Source organism: Pteropus medius, unplaced genomic scaffold (assembly GCF_902729225.1).
Source record: "Pteropus medius unplaced genomic scaffold, Ma_sr-lr_union100, whole genome shotgun sequence".
Classification (NCBI taxonomy): domain Eukaryota; kingdom Metazoa; phylum Chordata; class Mammalia; order Chiroptera; family Pteropodidae; genus Pteropus; species Pteropus medius.
Window position 1 is genome coordinate 30,759,522 of NW_024351730.1, and position 19,248 is coordinate 30,778,769.

Sequence of the window (19,248 nt, forward strand, 5' to 3'; positions counted from 1 at the left end):
GCAGGATGGTGTGGCTGGAAAACTAGGAGAAAGGAGAGCTGGAGAGGCAAGGGAGGTGAGATATTGCAAGCTTCTGGATCTTGAGAAGGGTCTCGGTCTTTGTCTTTGGTTAATAATTGAGAAATCATTGAAGGAGTTTAAGTTGGGAAGTAATAATATATGTCTTTTTAAAACATGCCTCAGGATGCAGTGTCATGAATGATTTGGAAGGGAGCAAGAGTGAAGTAGAGGGGCCCTTTAGGCCAAAATCGACCAGATAGAAAGGTAGCTTGGGCTAGGATGGTGGCACTAGAAGGGAGGTGTGGGACATGTGATGCATTTTCAGGAGGTACAGTAACACTGAAAGGGACAAAGGAAGAAGGAGGTGTCAAGGCAGAGAGCCGAAGAATGATAAATTGAGCAACAGAATCTAGCAGAGTCCAGTATCTAAATATAATGATAAATTGAGTGTCAATTTTACAACTTTGGAAAGCAGGTATCATTATCTCTGTTTCGTTTTTTTTTTTCATCAGGTCCTCAGATTGTCCTCTGACTGCTCACTTTCTGCAGATGACCTGATGATCTCCATCTTTGAGAAAACATAAAGCATGGTTTCTTAGCTCCCTAAATTTGCTTCATGTCCTCCTCTGAAATATCTTTCTCTCTTTTTTAAATTCCCATCTCACCATCCCCTTCCCCTTTGGCAACCATCAACTTGTTTTCTATATCTATATGTCAGCTTCTATTTTGTTTTGTTTATTCTTTTGTTTTGTATTTTTGGATTCCATATACATGTGGAATCATATGGTATTTGTCTTTCTCTATTTGACTTATATCACTTGGTACAATACCCTCCAGGTCCATTCATATTTTCCAAAATGGCAAGATTTTATTCTTTTTTAGCACTGAATAATATTCCATTGTAGATACATACCACACCTTTATCCATCCATCAACTGATGAACATCTAAGTTGCTTCTATATCTTGGCTATTACTAGTAATGCTACAATGAATATAGGGGTGTATATATCTTTTCAAATCAGTGTTTTTGTTTTCTTTGGGTAAAAATACCCAGAAGTGGTATTGCTGGATCATATGGCAACTCTATTTTTAATTGTTTGAGGAATCGCCATACTGCTTTCCATAGTGGCTGTACTAATTTATAATTCCACCAGCAGTGTACAAGGGTTCCCTTTTCTCCACATTCTTGTCAGCACTTGTTATTTGTTGATTTATTGATGATAGCCATTCTGACAGGTGTGAGATGATATCTCATTGTGGTTTTAATTATCTGTTTCTCAAGGGTGGAAAGTGAGGCTTAAAGAGATTTGTGCTGTTCAATATGGTAACCACTAGCCATACATGGATACTTATTTTTAAATTAAATAAGACTAAAAATTAAGTTCTTCTTTCACACTAGCCCCACCGAAAGTACTCAATAGCCATATGTGGTTAATAGCTACTGGATTGGATAGAACATTTCCACAGCTGATAAGGCATTGAGCAGTGGTTTGAGAGCACGTTTGTTTGACTGCAAAGCCTGCTCTTTCTACCAACAGGAGAATGAGCACCAAGAGTGCGGTAAGATTCTGAGCTCAAGGTGTCCTAAACAAGGATTCACGGAAGATGGCCTGATCTGGCCAGAATCAATCTGAGATGCAGATGAATGAGCTTAAACTCTCTTTAAGAGGCCAAGCAGGTGGCTCTGGTTGAAATAGGAGCTGGTGTTGTAGGAAACAAGTAATTACTAATTTGACTTGGTCTACCCACAGTGGACATATAATTCATAGTCTGCTCTTGAGAGTGAAAGGAAGCACTATTAAAAATCACGCCAGACAACAGGCAAAAAGCAGGACTGTACTAAGCACACCTGGTCACCCTGCTAATTAGGCATCATGTGAGATGTAAATACACAAAAGTCATTTTAATTTTGCCTTTATTTTTTGCAATTCTTATGAAATTTTTCCTTTAGAATAATTAAAACCATAAGGAAATTAAAAACATATCAGTCCTTCATTGTTCAAGGAATGATAAATAACTTTAAAAATTAAAATTTCTTATTAAGAATCTTTTTATGTCATTAACTCAAATGAAAATGCCTTCATAAAGAGACCAAGAAAATGTGACAGATAAATAATGTAAAACTGAGAAAGTACGCTTATGATCTTTATTTAGCAATATCACTTTCTTGCTTGCTGAGTGTTCTTGGATGACTCACTAGACTTGTCAGCACCTCAGTTTCCTCATCTGTAAAAGTAATTTTCTATTGCTGTGTTAACAAATTACCCCCCCCCACCCCAAATCAGGTGTAGTTTAGCTCAGTAGATCTAACTCTAGGTCTCTCGTGAGGTTGCAGTCAAGATGTTGGCTGGAGCTACAGTCATCTCAAGCATGGCTGGGCTCAAGGGTCTGCTTTTAAGCAGGAGGCTTCAGTTCTTCACTCCATGGGCCTCTCCATAGGATTGCTCCAGACATGGCAGCTGACTTCTCACAGAGCAAATAATCCAAGAAAAAATAGAGATATCAACAAAGATGGAAGCCAGAAGGTCTTTTATAATTCAATCTTGGAAGTGATATAATACCACTTATGCTATTTACTATTGGACACACAGACCAGCTAGCACATTGTGGGAGGGAACTACAGAAGGATGCAAATACCAAGAGGCAAGGATTGGGTGCCATCTTGGCAGCTGGCTACCACAAGTGCTAATTTGTTTTGTCTAGCTTTTTTTTTTTTTTTTTTTGCCTCAAAAGCATAACAAAAGCAGAGTGGAGAGTTACCAAATGATTGATGAGTGGATTCCAGATAGATGTTTGCATTAAAAGGAAAGGATCCTGATGAATTATACATTGCATTGTGCATCTGAAATCCTAGAGAAAGAAGTCATTGCATGCAAACAAACTGCCACTGCCACTCAGTTATAAATCATACTCTGGGGAACCATTTAGGGATGCAAGAATGAAAGAAAATAAGTAAAGCCATATATACTACTTGAACACATTTCATTTAGTTGAAATGTTAACTAAAAACAATACCTCAAAAGAGCCTTATTGAAGGTTGGGCATGTCTCCTTTAGAGGTACCTCTTTTCTGAGTGAACACCACACAAAGAATCACAGAAATGAACAGGATCCAGAAGATAATCTAGTGCTAGTCCAAGCCCATGGCCATCAGACCCAGGGAATTTATAAGACTTCTTCAAGATACATAACTAGTTTACAGTGGAGGCAAGAGAACAATGCCTCCTAATTCCCTGCCCAGAGTTATGCACCTCTTACCAGTAGGGTAAACTTGAACCAATTCCTTAACTTCTGTTGCCTTATTGCCTGCATCTAAAAATGGAGATAATATTAAAGCTTACCTTCTTAAGGTTGTTGTGAGGATGAAACTAGTCAAGGCACATAAGTTTACATTCAAAAGATGCTTCTTTTCATTATTACTATATCATTTACCATTGCAAATGTAAAAAAAAAAAAAAGAAAAGAAAAGAATAAAAGCATCCCTCTTTAACAAGGAAGTATATGGCCTGGCTTATTTCTAAGCCTGGTGTTTGCTATTCTGTAGGGATAGCTGAGCAAGAACCTTACCCAGGTCAGTCAGGTGGAGTAGAGACTTAAAGGAAACAGTTAAGATCAAGCCAGAAAAATAAGTCCAATGCAAGCCTCCAACTCAAAGGAGTCTAAGAGAATATCAGGAAGCATCGTGGGAGACAAAGAGAAGCTGATTCAACTGGGTGAACAGGAAATAGGTTTGTAATCATTCCTGAGATGGGATATTAGTCTCTGGTATGGTTTTTGCATAGTCCTCATTCATGCTTTTGTGGGAAAGCCAGGTTTGTTTGTTTGTTTGTTTTTAATTTTTAAAAATATTATATTAGCATTCTTTTTATTTTTACATAAGTAAACTGTTATGTGGCAAAATATTGATTTTAATCCTAAGTAGTGATTTTAAAAAGTGATTTCTGGTGGTAACTATATGACATTCTGGAAAAGGCAAAACTATGGAGATGGTACAAAGATCAGTGTTTGTCGGGGATTAGTGGGCTAGAGAGAGACATAAACTGGCAGAGCAAAGAGGACTTTTAGGGCAGTTAAATTATTCTGTATGATATTATAATGGTGGATACATGTTGTTATACATTTGTCCAAACCCATAGAATGTACACCAAGAGTGAACCCTAGTGTAAACTATAAACTTTGAATGATAATAATCTGACAATGTGGGTTCATCGATTGTAACAAATGTACCACTGCGATGTGGGAGGCTATGCATGAGGGTATGGGGAAAAACAAGGGATATATGGGAACTCTGTATTTCCCACTCAATTTTACTATTCTCCAAAACTGCTCTAAAAAATAAAGTTTATTTTTAAATACATTTTCCTTCTTTTAAAATTTTATTACAAAAAAGATTTTATTATGATTTTTTTCAAAAATACAAAAATAGAAAGAATAGAATGAATCCATCAAGCCAGTGTCAGTAATTATCAACACATAGCCAATCTTGTTTAATCTATATACCCATTCACTTCCCTCTACCCACTCCATTGGGTTATTTTGAAATAAAGCTCAGCCATTAAAACATCTCATCAAACCAGGTTAATTTCAAGGAGCTGAGAAAGATTGAACTAAGCAGAGCAGGGACCTGTAACAAAAGGTCTCAAAAATCTTCACCATTTTTCTTGTGAATTAGTTTGACATCAATTATTTTATTGTGTTTTGCCTTTATATTTCTTCCTTTCATGTCTAAACATTTCTGAATAGTTTTTCCCTAAATTCATAGTATCTTCATTTTTCCCAATCTCTAAATTTAATTTTTTTCTATACCATCTAAACAAAATCTGTTTGTAAAAATTGGGAAATATCATGACCACTGTACTGACAAAGTGAATAGTTTACAAAAACACTGAAAGAGAAAAAGTAAAACACTACAAAATAGTGTCTAAGTTTTCTTATGATCCTTTAATAAGTTTTAAGAAGTAAGTAAAGCCCATGTTTTTATTATCATGTTTTCTTTGGCACCAACACATCTCTTTTTGGGCAGGGTTCTCATTTACCAGTCAAGTAAGCTATTATGAGGCACAGCTTGGCCAACAGTTCCGGAATGCTGGAGTCAATGACCTTAGCTCCCTCAGGGACTAGTTAAGTAACTTCATATGATATACTTAGGAGTACTGACAACAATATCACTTGATAAATAAGGGCAGGGCCAGAGAACTTCTTCTTGGTAAATATTATTGTAGGTCATATTACAATAGGGATCTCCATTTAAACATGATATTTTTAATACCATGTTTATTACTACTACCTACCAAGACCCCATTAAAATTACAGTAAGGGAATTAAAAAGATATACAGCCAAAAGAATAAGGAAAATGGGAGATTAAAAAAGAAAAAGAAAGAAAATTGAGATGAAAAGAGAGTAGATGAAATGTCGACAAAATTTTGGAATCTAGAAAGTAGATAGATGAATAATAACTATTGTAGCAGACCAAAGAAAGCTGAAATTAAGTAGTTGTCAGGGAGAAAAGCCAATAAAAAGTAAGGTATTTCTCACCACAAGACACCTCCACCTTTTACCCCTGCCACTGGTGTGGAAGCACCAGGCCAGTCTGCAGGTGGAATGTTAGAAGTGTGGCTAAAAACTGGGGGATTGAGTGAGATTCCATATGAAGAGCAAATATAATTATAAAGAGTTCAAGATCCCCATGCCCTTTGGAGCCAGTCTCATACCATTCCTCTCTCTGGTAGAAGAAGGTGAGCTGATTCTCTTTGGGCCATGGAGTCCATAGACTTGGAGACACTAGACACAGCTGTGGAAAGGGAGCAAAGAAGAAAGTATGGAAATCTATATCCTCAAAAGTGAGACTTCCAAATCTCCCCTCCACCACCAGCCTCCACAGGGCTTCCAGAATATGAAAGGTAGACTTAAGTCTATAAGCAGAAGATTGAGAATTTCTCTCTGGGGAAATGGGTCAAATATAGAGAAAAAAAAAAAAACAATGAGGGGAGGGATATTGGTATTCAGGAGCCTCCCCTTGATCGTGTAGTGGTGAAGCCCACTGGTCAACAAGGCGCAGGAATTCTGAGCAGCTTTTTAGGGGAAGAGTTGCTGGCCACAGAGCTTCGGAGACTGGCTCTCTCATTGTCTTGGCAATTTCTTAAGCCACTCGATGGTCTTCTACAAATTCTCTCTGTTTAAACCAGCCAGAGGAAATGCTGTCATTTATAACTAAGAATCTAGACAAATGAAAATGGGATGCTACTCAGACACATTCATTGATGTGTCTTCATATATGAAAAGCTGCAAGATATATTGTTAAACAAAGGAAGAGGAGGAAGAGGAGGAGGAGAAGGAAGTGGAAGAGGAGGAGGAGGAGGAGAGAAGAAAGAGGAAGAGGAAGAAGAAAAAAGATGCAGAACAGTATGTGATATTCAAAAATAAATAAAATAAACTATATAAGAAGGACTCCCGGATTAACTGAAATAAATTAATTTGATAGGCCTCTGAAATATCACCACACATTGGGTGTCAGATTGTCATAGTGGAAAAAAACAAAACCTAAGCATAAAACAGACCTGTTTTCAAGCCCTAGTTGTGATGATGACTAGTTATGAGGCCTTTGGCAAGTCATTTCCTTACCTTCTCTGAAGCTCCACTTAGGCACATTTAAATAATGACAATATCTGTTATTTTAAGAATGAAAAGAGAATATGGGTAAAGCTCTGAGTGCAGTGCCTGGCCATGATGGGCTCTCAGTAAGTGGTACCCTACTTAGCTGCTGATATTCTCCCCTCTCTTACCACATGATGGAACACCCTAAAACTTGCTTCGGATCACACTGTGGGATGTTTGAGGGAAATGGAAAAAGGCCGGAATAGGCAATGGGATTTGTTATCCATCCTGCATCAGAGCAGAATGTGGATAATTGGCAATTACGCTCTCAGCTGTGGGACCTTAGTATTATGAAAAAGAAACTTTGCTGGCATCTCTTTCCTCCATTCCCCTCATTCCCAAGAAGGCCTGGCAAACACTCTATAACAATGAACATCCCACCCAGCAAAGCAGGTGGGCATGGATGGCTGGAGGAGCAAGGATGGAATGGCTAAACTGAGCAGGCTTGAGGCTGTGTGAGTCTAAGTGCCCACTTAGGATGGCAATGTGCTGGATAAGCTGGAGAACCAGCAACCCGTGGGTGGGTCTCACAGACACCAGCAAACTTCCCACAGCCTAGCCACAAATGTGATATTGCCACATTGAGCCAGCTCCTTGAGGGTCTGCTTCACAGAAAAGTAGAATTGGGAGAAAAAAATCCTGTGTAATCCCCATTTTTAAAATTGTGCTTGGGAAATGCTTATGCTATGCTAATAAGTGAAAAGAAAAAAAGATTAAAATGCAGGATATGGAGATGTGTGTGTGTGTGTGTGTGTGTGTGTGTGTGTGTGTATGAGAGAGAGAGAGAGATAGAGAGAGAGAGAGAGAGAGATAGAGAGAGAGAGAGAGAGAGAGAGAGAATCTCCAAAAGACTAGAAGACCATGCCAAAAAATCAGCAATAATTTAAAATTTAAAGCAAGATCTCAGAGAAAGCTGAACCCTGGAAAAGAATATAATCATTCTGAAGGGTAAGAGTTAATAAATAAACAAACTAAAACGCCATAAAATTCACTTCGGTTTTGGCCAGAAAAAAAAAAAAAAATCAAAGTAGTCATTCTAACAACACTGAACTAAATAACCCTTAGGCTGTTCATGTTCTTTTCATCTTCTCACTCCTGAGGCATCACTGATTTGTGGACTTTGTTTCCTCCGGTTTAGATAAGGATCCTTAAGATTGTTGCTGGGTGTGTCTGAAGAAGCCAGCAGGATAGTGAAAGTTATAACTCCAGAGTCCCACAACTCTTTTTTATTTCTCCATTACACAGAAAGCTGATACTCTGAGTTCAGTCTTTTCCTTTGAATTGCAATGCTAAAGAAGAAGAAAACAAAGAGAACTTGCTGATAAACGTATGGAAATGAGCTTGGAGAAGTTAGGTTATCATTATGTGCTTTTAACGTGCTCCTGGAAAGAGAAGCTGTTTGTGCTTATGGGTTTTTCAGGCCAACAAATTATTTGCAGCATTGTGAAGAGCCTATGAAAACAGAAATTGCATGTTAACATTCTACTATAATTAAAATGACACTTTCCCTGCCCAGAGGAGCCAATGGTATTTATAATTGGAATCCCTGAATAAAATTGCTAATTAGAACAGTAACGAGTCTTAAAAACTAGAGTAAGTAGGAAGTATTACTTTATAAATTTCATACTATTAGATGAGGAAATAGGCTTTTGGAGATTAAATAGCTTACCCAAAGCCACAGAAACCAGGGTGGCCTGCCTGGCAAGCCAATGCTCCTAGCCACTGGATGACATTTACCACAGCCAGCTGTTAGGAGCCAACCACCTCAAATGGCTTCAATTGTCAGGTCACCTCTTCTTCCCACCTCTCAGTCTTCCAGTCCCCTCCCTCCAATGCCTCCATGATTATCTGCTACATACCAACAGTGAAGGCCAGGTCAAGTCTAAAACCATTGAAAAGTTTGACTCCACTGAAGTCAGACAGACTGAGATCAGAAAAATAGATATTTCCTTTAAGGAATGGGTATTTAGGACAAAATTTTAAATCATCCAGGAAGAATTTGCTCTTCGAAGTAATACTATAAATAATTCATTTATAAGGCAATGATTGTGTGTATATGGATTGTTAAGGGTGGAAAATTTTCAAGTGAGCCAACTAGCTAAGTCAGCTACAGGGAAGAAATATCTTTAGATACCAGAAGTTGTCCTACTTGCTTGGGTGAGGTTTAGGAGGTGTATTGTATAAGATATGAAGATGGCCAATGTCAGCTTCTGTAATCCACTTACTTGTCAACCAAGGTGTGGTACTAGGTGATGTATTGTGCTAATGGCCAACTTCTGCTTCTGTAATCTGCTTGCTTGTTCTAGGCTTTATAACTGCCTCACTCTCAAACCCCGGGGCTGATCTCCTCTAACCCTGCGTGGTAGAGGGTCAGTTGCTGGCCGGCTAATAAAGGCTCATAATTAATCTCAATTGGCTCCGTGGGTCTCAGTGGGTCTCAGAATCGTTCGCACCATAACAGGATGTGTTTGTGTGTGAGCATATGCATGTTTATTTGAGCAAATTTGGATTTCTTGATATTCAGTTTGGATTGGTACATAGAACACACAAAATACATTCCATAACTGAGCATTTGGAAGATACAGAATGAAAACAAAATTAAAGAACTATATTGGATTTATTATGAAATAGAGACTATTTTATTTTAAAAAAGTAAATGGAGTGGGAGAAAGTCTAATATTACCTATGAATAAAATACAGGAAAGCTTCTTTAAGAGGTCTTTATAGAAAATGTTCAAGGGAATCTGATTAAGATGTTTATTCTGAAAGGGATGAAGTGAATTATTCTTTGTAGACAAATAAACCAGTTAGTTATGCTGCATGGCACATCCAGACAGACATTCAGTTCACTAGTTCAGTTGCTTTGGATAAATAGAACTGATTGGTTTCTGAGAAGTGGAGATCTGAATCCTAAGAATTCTTAACATGGAAAACAAGTGAGCAAGTGGTAAGTCATGGTTTACTAAATTACCTTAAGCGTTTAACTCACAGATATTTGTAAAATATTTTTTTGCAAAGGTGCTACAATAGTAAGAACAGTTTCATAGAAAGCTCAGATTGATTTGTATTCCAATATCTTCCCAAATTTTTCTCATATTTTACAAATATACATAATAAAACGTAAGCAGGTTGCACTAGACTATAATTACTGAGTATTTTTACCGTACCTTTAAAAAATATTACTTCGCCATAATGAGATGAAAAGCAAGCTCTTGCAAATACATATTCATGTGCTTCGAAAGTTAGTGGGTATATCTGTCTTTTATTAAATAATGTTGAGTTTTGCACATAGCGGATACGTTGAGGGAAATAGCATCTGAGAGTACTGTAAGCTCCAAAAAGGCAGAGGCCATGCCTATTTTGTTCACTGATAAGGGAATATGGGCTGTAACACTAAAGGGCCTGAGTTTCATCCTGTCAGTGACACTTTATAGGAATGTGACCTTGGGTAAGTTATTCACAGCTGTACTGCCAATCAGACTCAGATTTAATATTTGTGAGCCAAATAAATATGTGAAAAAAATCTATTCCTTGTTTAGATTATATCCATAATATCAGAGTACTCAAGAAATGCACTTTCTAAATACTTTCAGGTGAGTTCAAATGGTACAGACTCTCAGAGGCAACATTTTGCACTATTTCTCACTCTGTGCCTTTGAATTAGTGGGTTGAATTAATCTGAATCGCCAAGTCAGAAAAAAGATGATTTGAATTCACAGTCTGGTACAGTTACCAGGTAAAATACAGGATACCTAGTTAAATTTCAATTTCAGATATAAACGGCAATTTTTTAGTACAAGAATGTTCCAGTATTGCATAGGACATACGCTAAAAAAACTTATTGTTTATTTGAAATTCAAATTCAATAGACATCTTGTATCTTTATTTGCTAAATCTTGCCACCATATATTCTGCTCATAATAAACACATAAACTTTCATTTTAACTACTGTTCCCCTGTCTATTCATGGGTAAGAGGAGAAAAGAATACTAGCTGAAGAGGCAGTAGAAAATATTTAATATTTGTCCTGGCTTTGATCAGAGAGAAAAGAAATGGAGGGGGGTGGGGAATAATACCTACAAAATTAACATTTTTACCACATTAAGGCAGTCAACTATTTCTATAAGCAACTAAAATCTGCTCAACTGAGACGATTGGGCCCTTCAAAAACTTCAAGTTCTCTGCGATGGCTGAAAAGGGGAAAAGGTGTCAGGAGACCATGAAATGGATAAAATATGATGGTTTTCTCAGAGACTGAGCCTGAAAGGTAGACACAATACAGAGAGATACAGTAAAAGAGCCCTCTAACAGAGGTTAAGACAGAGGCTTTCAAAGTTTAGTTTGCGGAACACATTGCAAAGTGAGAAGGGCTTGATGTTTTTTATCTGCTAAAATGGAATAATGACTATTACACCCTCTTGACCATTTTTCACATAAACTCTAGAACAGACTGAGTTCAAGTCCCAATTTCATTATCATGTGGGTTAGGGTGAGTTAAATAACACTTCTCTACACCTTATTTGGGGATAGTAGATCTGAAGAGTGTGCGAGAATTCAATAAGTATAAAAAAAGGCATGCAACAGAGCCTGGTACACAATGAGGATTGTATAATTGTATACAAACTCTGGATTCTCAAAGGCATCCTACAGAGTAGTACTTCAGGGCCTGTATTCTAGTACTCCCCTAATCTTGATTTGATTACCAGCTATGTGACTCCAGACAAATGATGTAACATTTGTAAGTCGGTTTCCTTATCAGTGAGGAGAATACAATAACATTATTTTGGTCATTTGGTTATTGAGAATTTAAACTGAAATAATGCACGCCATTATTCAAGGTTTATAAATGTTAGCTATGATTGTTGCTGAACATTTTTCTTCTGCTTCCATAATGTTATAACATTCTTATTCTTTTCTTATATCTCCATCTATTCTTTTATTTTTTCTTAATCATAGGCTACCCACTATTTGTTCTTTTTGTCTGCTTTTTTCAGCTTCTTTTAAAATTTATTTTAAATTATAGTTGACAGATAATATTATATCAGTTTCAAGTATACAACATAATAATTCAATCTTTATATACCTTACAAAGTAATCACCATAAGTCTAGTAACCATCTGTCACTGTACATAGTTATTACAATTTTACTAGCTGTATTCTCTATGCTGTTCATCCTTGTTTTTGCTTGTTGTCACCCTGGATTCCCTCCATTTTCCCTGCCCCTGTCAGTCAGCCTTCTGCACACTCATCCTCTGAGGGAGGTTTACCAGCCTCCTCACCATCCCCCACCTCCATGCTGGCAATTCCTGTCTTTTATCTTCGTCTTTGTTCCCTCATTTAGATCACAATCTCATATGCTTTCCATGACCTGTTTTTTCACTTCAAAATATGCATGTCCAAAATAAAATTCTCAGCTCCCACCTACTGCTAATCTACATGGGGGTTAGGGAGGAAGTGGCAGCTCTTTCCAATTCCCTTGTGTTTGGCAAACACAGTCATTCTCTGGTAGTCCCCAAGGTCAAAACTTTGGCATTATCCATTCTATCATCCTTCATGTCTAATCACCAAAGCACTAGGCCACTTACCAAATACCAGGAAAAGAAAAGTGAAAATCCCCGAAAAACAAAAACAAAACTAACCTCTTTACAAAGACACATCTGACAGGAAAACAAAATTAGTTATTATTTAACCCCCCTCTTCCCACCCTATACACACACTCCATCCATCCTCAGGAGGGTGGATAGTGGTTGGTAATTACAGTATCTTTTGCTTATCATCTTCAGGATAAAGACTCTTGTCACCTTCAGGATAAAGACTCTTGAAATTGAGCTGGATAAAGCTAATTTGTAGTGTATAAAAAGGAGGAGAGATGCGGGGACCAAGAGAGTGGATGATGGAGAGGTGGAGCTGCTGCAGGAGCAGCTGAGGAGACCACTGCGGCAACAGGTAGCTGAAGATGAATTGTGAGAGAAAAACAGAAGCGATGCTGACAAACTCTTCCTTTAAGAGTGGACCTGGTTTGGATCCTGACTGTACACTCTGGTGGTTAACTGTATGTGTCAACTTGACTGCGCTAAGGGATGCCCAGATAGCTGGTAAAATATCATTTCTAGGTATGTCTGTGAGGGTGTTTGGGAAAGAGATTAGCACTTGAATCCAAATCTATCTATAGACTGAGTAAAGAAGGTCTTCCTTACCAATGTGGGTGGGCATTATCTAATATTTTGAGGGCTGATTAATAGAACAAAAAGGTGGAGGAAGAGTGAAGTTATTCTCTTGCTTGAGCGAGGACATCCATCTTCGCCTGCCCTTTGACATCGGTGCTCCTGGTTCTGGAGCCTTCAGACTTACATGGGGATTTATACCTTCAGCCTCTGGATCTTGGGCTTTTGGACTCGAATTGTGACTTAAACCATTGGCTCCCCTGGTTCTCAGGTTTTGCATTTGGACTGGAACGACAGCACCAGCATCCTTAGGCCTCCAGCTTGTAGACAGCAGACAGCGAGACATTTTGGCCTCTATAATCCCATGAGCCAATAATTTATAATAAATCTCCTTCTAGAGAAATATATCTTCTTGATTCTGTTTCTCTGGAGAACCCTGACTAATATATGTACTATTGAATAATTTGGGGGTTTTGTGGAGGATTTTTTGCTGCTTAGATTGCTATATCTTTGTTTTGCAGCACACTTTCTTTAAATGTCTGGTGCCTTTTCCCCCTTAATATTAAAGAACGAGGTGAAAATATCTGATTGTAGTACTGCCTGTAGGAGTGGTTGGTAAACTGGAGGACTTTGCTTTACAGAACTGGATGAGATGCAGGAATAGAGAATTTGTTTCCTCTGCAACTGGTCCACGGTCTTTAGAGAAAAAGTCTTTGATATTTGCCAAGCATTCTGTGCACAAGGACGAGGAGGAGATGCGATGGGATAAAGTCAATTCTTCAATACACTGAATTTCAATTAATCCCCATTTTCAGCTCAAGTCTCATTCTCCACCCCGATATCTGTCATATTATAAATAAAAAGTATGTTACACAATACTATGTAACATATATATATATATATACTATTAGGTAGCTAGTCGGACATGGGCAACAGAGGAACAAAGGAATAGAGGTCCACCCTAGAGATCTCTCAAAGTACCTTATTGGTAGTTAGAGAATCCCTCCTGCATCCCCAGAGACAAAGGACAGGAGGGCCATAATCTATAGCTGGTTTAATCTGGCCACAGACACATGCTCAGAAGATACTACCCTAACCTGCCCACAACCTCAGCCTCATTATACTATCATTATAATATCATGTTTATGCCTGGAAATTCATGAATCTAATTATAGCAAACTGAATTCTGGGTAAGTGCATGCTCACTTTGCCTAGTGAGCATGCACTTACCCAGAATTCAGTTTGCTCTACAGCAGCCAAGTGCCAATCAAAACGACCTCACATGCCTATCACCTAGAAATGCCTTTGTAACCACCTTTCTCGGCCCTAATATAAGACAACACCTCCCCACTTCTGAGTGATTACAGCTCTCTTTGCTGAAACCCCATTCCTCCCTTGGTATGTGTTCTGTGTTCCTAAAGTATATTTTTAATAAATCTTTTCTAAATAGATTCTTCACTGTGTCAGTGAGGAAGAACCAAGGAAAAATGCTAATTACATTTCTCTATTGTTATCCCCCTTGCCATGCCACTGGGGCGACACCAAAGTTCAAATTGCCCCCCAAAATGGTAACAATACTTAGATACGTATATAAGGGCATAGAAAAAGATCTGGAAGGAAGTCCAGTAAACAGTTAACACCGGTTATTTCTAGGGAAATTAGTATGTTTCCAGGAGGAGGGAAAGGAGACTTTATATTACTATATACTCAAGATAATACTGTTTTAACTTTTTAACATTGAGTGTATATGTATAATTTGTAATTAAATGTGTGTGTCTGTGTGTACACAGATAATAAAAAACAAATCCACTTATGGGAATTTCAGTTAGTTCTTATCTCGGAATCCCATAAAGTGCCTAGCACAGTGTTCTGACATTGTAGGCACTCAATAGGTGTTTGTTACGTATACATGAATAGCTCTTGAATGAAAACAGACACTGCTACTAAAGTATAATTTCCATACAAATATAAAGTGAACATATGTCAAAGATTTTATTAAATGCAACAGTCAGAGGGTGAATCCTTCTATAGTATCAGTTAATGAGGGAGCCAGAAAGATATTAAAATTAGTCAAATGGAATTTTGACTTAACGATTTACATTCTCTGTAAAAAAAATTATATTGTATCAGTTTTCCACAAATTAACTTTTATCCCTAGCGTTGGAAAATAGCCTGATTGATCAAAGACAATTACTATAGACTGAATGTTTATATTCCCCTCCAATTCATATTAAGGTATTAGGAGGTGGGGCCTTTGGGAGGAAATTAGGATTAGGTGAGGTTATAAGGATGGAGCCCTCATGAATGGGATTAGAATCTTTATAAGAGTCACGAGAGTGTTTATCTCCTATCTCTGCTCTCTCCCAAGAGAGGATACAAGAAGTCAGCAGTCTGCATCATGAAAGAGAACTCAACCATGCTGGTGCCTTGATCTTGGACTTTCATCCTCTAGAACTGTGAGAAATAAATTTCTGTGGTTCATGAGCCACCTAGTCTGTAGTATTATTGTTATGGCAGCCTGAGCTGACTAAGACAACAGTCAGAGGGTGCATCCTTCTATAGTAACACATAATCTCCAGCATGTACTGCAAGGATAGCCAGGAATCTCTTTTGCTCATTTCCAAAGCTTCATCATTTTTTCCAGACACTGCCCTGTTAGCAATAATCTGTTTTCCTGGTGTTTTAAAACATTTATGAATCTCTTTAGTACATGTCAATGTACACAGACATATAGCATAATTTCTTTAATCCACATATATACAGACTGATACTATTCATGCATTCTCTCTGCAAGATTGCCAAGTAACAAGTTCTAAATTTGCCTTGCAAGTAAGATAATTCAAAGTGTTGCCTTATAAAGATCTCCATGTCCTTTTATAAAATGTTTTCAGTGCACCAGTAATCTCCTCCTCAAATAGAATGGAAATAACTTGGCAAAACCCAGTTATTTTGGCATTTGTTCCCTAAACACAATAGTACAGTATTCACAGTCAGAGTGGTATGTTGCTGAAGCCAGGTTTGTTGACAAAAACAAAAACAAAAACACACTGCAGTATTAGGCCTTTCTTAAGCATTTTAGGTTAACAACCATCCTGATCCACCCAAAAATACACTAGTAGATTTGCTGTTTTAGGTTCCTCCCAATTGCCTGGATGCCACAGTGAAGACAATGGTCCTTTTTCATTTCCCTACATCAGTCTATCTCAGTTAAATGCAGAAGAAATGCATAAGATACTAAATGATCAAGGCATAAATTCTGTTGTTAATGGAATGGATGAGATTAACCTCTGTAATAATTTGGGATATTTATATTAATTTGGTGAGCAAATCAATTAAACCTCTTAAAATAGGTGTCTTGGCTTTCTTTCGTCTTTAAGTTTTCATACTGTGACCTTTAACCAACTTTACTGTCTTTAGTAAGCATGATTTTCTGTGTTCCTTAAACTTACACAATGTATCCATAAATATTTTTGTTAGTAACAGGCTGAATGGCATGACAACTGAGATAAGTATCAAACTGGTGATAGTATCAATTATAAACAATCATCTATCAAAGCCCACCAGGAGGTATGGCCCCTGATGCTACTGCATTCTTTGTTCCTTTGTCTTGTCAATCATTAGTACCTGTGTTATGCTTTTTTAAAAAGTACTGTAACAAGTCTATTAGAGAATAATCTGCAGATTGTTGGGTTGTCTGTCCTCTCTGACCCTACATCCCTGTAAGTAAATTACCCTAGAAAAAATTCTGTTATATTCTATAGAATTGCCTACATAGTTTTTTGGTCTTAAAATACGTTCTTGTTATGGTGGCCATTATACCTTTGTTCCTCCATCAGATACATATATAGTTACATACTTAATAAATACTCTTAATTGAAAAGAAAAAAATGTATACATCATTGGGACCATCTAGAAGAATCCAACATTGATCTTGCAAACAACAGTCAATCTTTAAAGTGCTATCTTTCATGACCCAATTAAACTGTCAGTTTAAAAATGCAACATTATCGTATATGCTAAGAAAAATAAAATGGCCAATTAAAATGTGACATGGTGTTTCTTATCACAACAACTGTAAGACACACTATGATTTTAGAGAGGTTAAAATGTAAATAAAAAAGATTTCTTATAAGTGAAGAAATATGGTAGTTGTTATGTCTTCCAACAGACATGAATTATAGCTCTTATTTCTCTGATCAGCAAGGCTTTTTTTTTTTTTTTTTACAAAGAGATCTTATGGCCATTTTTGCATCTTGTAAGGATACAATCCATTGTTAAAGTATAAGTAAACAAGAATTTGTGATGAAAAACCTCAATGGAAAAGGGTCTGTAATGTAAATTGTGGCATGCAGTGGCTAGTGTCTCCACAATGATGTCGCAAGAGGTGTTAGCCTGTCCCAGTGGGCATAGCAATGGTGGCCTCAGCTGGCTGGTTTTGGGGATGACTTTGACTGTGGTCCTGGCTGCTGCTCAGCATCCTTTGTTTCTACCAGTTTTCTATGCTGGGTTCTTCAGCTCTCCCAAGAGTTCTGTGAGCTTCTTATCATCCTTTCAATAAATCCTTGTCTGCCTAAGTCAGCCTCTAAATTGATTGATATCTTTGGATTTCAGCAGTTTGTTAAACAGAGATAATTTATATAATTTGAAGCAAATAGTCATTCAGCTTTTCTAAGAACAGTTACCAATCTCCTCCATTTCTCTGAATAACCACCTCCAAGAAAAATATAAATCCAGTCATATTCAACATTAACAAAATAGTCGAACCATAGTCGAATCAAAAGCACACGTATACCCATTCTTTTACAACATAATTTATAAAGCTATAGAAGGAATATGCTGCTTATTTTACAAAGGAATTAAAACACCAAAATATAACTTGCTCAAAGTTACTATGATTCAGTGGAGAAGCTAGAAATGAAATGAATTTGGTAGTCATCATACTATATACAAGATACAGGATAGTAACTGATTCCAATTAAGAGAAAAATCATATAAAGAATATTAGCACTCGCTCTATTTCCCCTCTAGCAAATCCCTTACTAAGAGTTGTAAATCATTGCCATATCACTAAAAAAGAAAATCTATAAATCAACCAAGAAGTATTGGCCAGGAATTCCCTATGTGATTAGCCCATGTATATGATTGGGGTTTACATGATGCCCTTTAGCAGATTAAATGCTTGTAAAATTGACAGGTAAGGCCTTAGAAAACATTACATGCCAGATTTTGTGTCATTGTCCATAAATGTAATAAACTTCAAGAATGTAAGTTCCCTGGGGAAGAAAAAAGAAAGATGAAAATGAAAAAGAAAGAAAAAAAGGCATTGAGAAAATCTGAGAACATAGAGCTCCGTAGAGCCGTGTGGTTGACAATATCAAAATATATCTTAAATAAAATGTGCAAGTCATTACTAAAACCTCCTTTTATATGTATATATTAAAATCCATCTCTCTCACATGGAATAAAAAAACGAAGAGAAGGGAGTACCTAAGTCCAATATAGTCCTTTTAATAAAAAATCATAAATACTATATATCTTTCCCTGGTTGTGCTATACCTCTGCCATTCATCCATTTCTTTATTCACTTCTACAACAAATGAGTTGACTATATGGGAGTGGGGCTAGCACTGTGGAAAAGACTTGGCTTGTGAAGACGAATAAACAATAGTTTCTGCTGTCTGGGCTTAGTGTAATCACTTGATGAGTGGCAATAACTATAATGAAGAGGACAGAAAAAAGTACTATCTCAGCCAAAATACAGGAAGTAAGTAGGCAGAACTTAAAGAAGGGTGAAATAAAGTAGTAAACCATTCTATTTTGGCAGTCTTGGCACTGTTCTCACTTTTCCTGCGTCAAGGGATACTAATTCTTCTGTCAGGCACTTATGTCCTCTGTTGTTACTTCCTGCCACTTTTCTCACTATCTTTTTTTCTCCTGTAGCAAATAGAGTCAAGAAAGTCAAAGGAGCTTTTGGGCTGACTAGGGGAGGGAGATGGAGGAAACCATTCTGGCACCTTGCTATGCTAGATCCCTTTTTCTTGAGGCATGGAGGAAAGGAAGGGCTGGACTCTGATAAAGGGAAGCTTTCGTTGCTGAGTCATCTATGAGCTGGAAGGGACCACAGCATTCTCCTTGCTGTCCATTTTACTGATGGGAACATCGAGGTTTAATGACTTACCTAAGGCCACAAAGCCAATTAGTGGCATTGGTGGGACTAGAGCTCAGACTTAACTTCCATGAAAGTTAGAATAGACCTGTGGTGAACTTTTAGTGCCCCTTTTCAGTGGGTGGGGTGAGGGAGCCAGAGATGGAAACTCCACTACTGCCTTCAGCAGCCTCCCCAGCCTTACGTTCTTGACAATGAGGTAATAATCCTTAATTTCCAGTCCTCCAAAGAAATGGAGGACAACTGATTAACCTAGTCCCCCT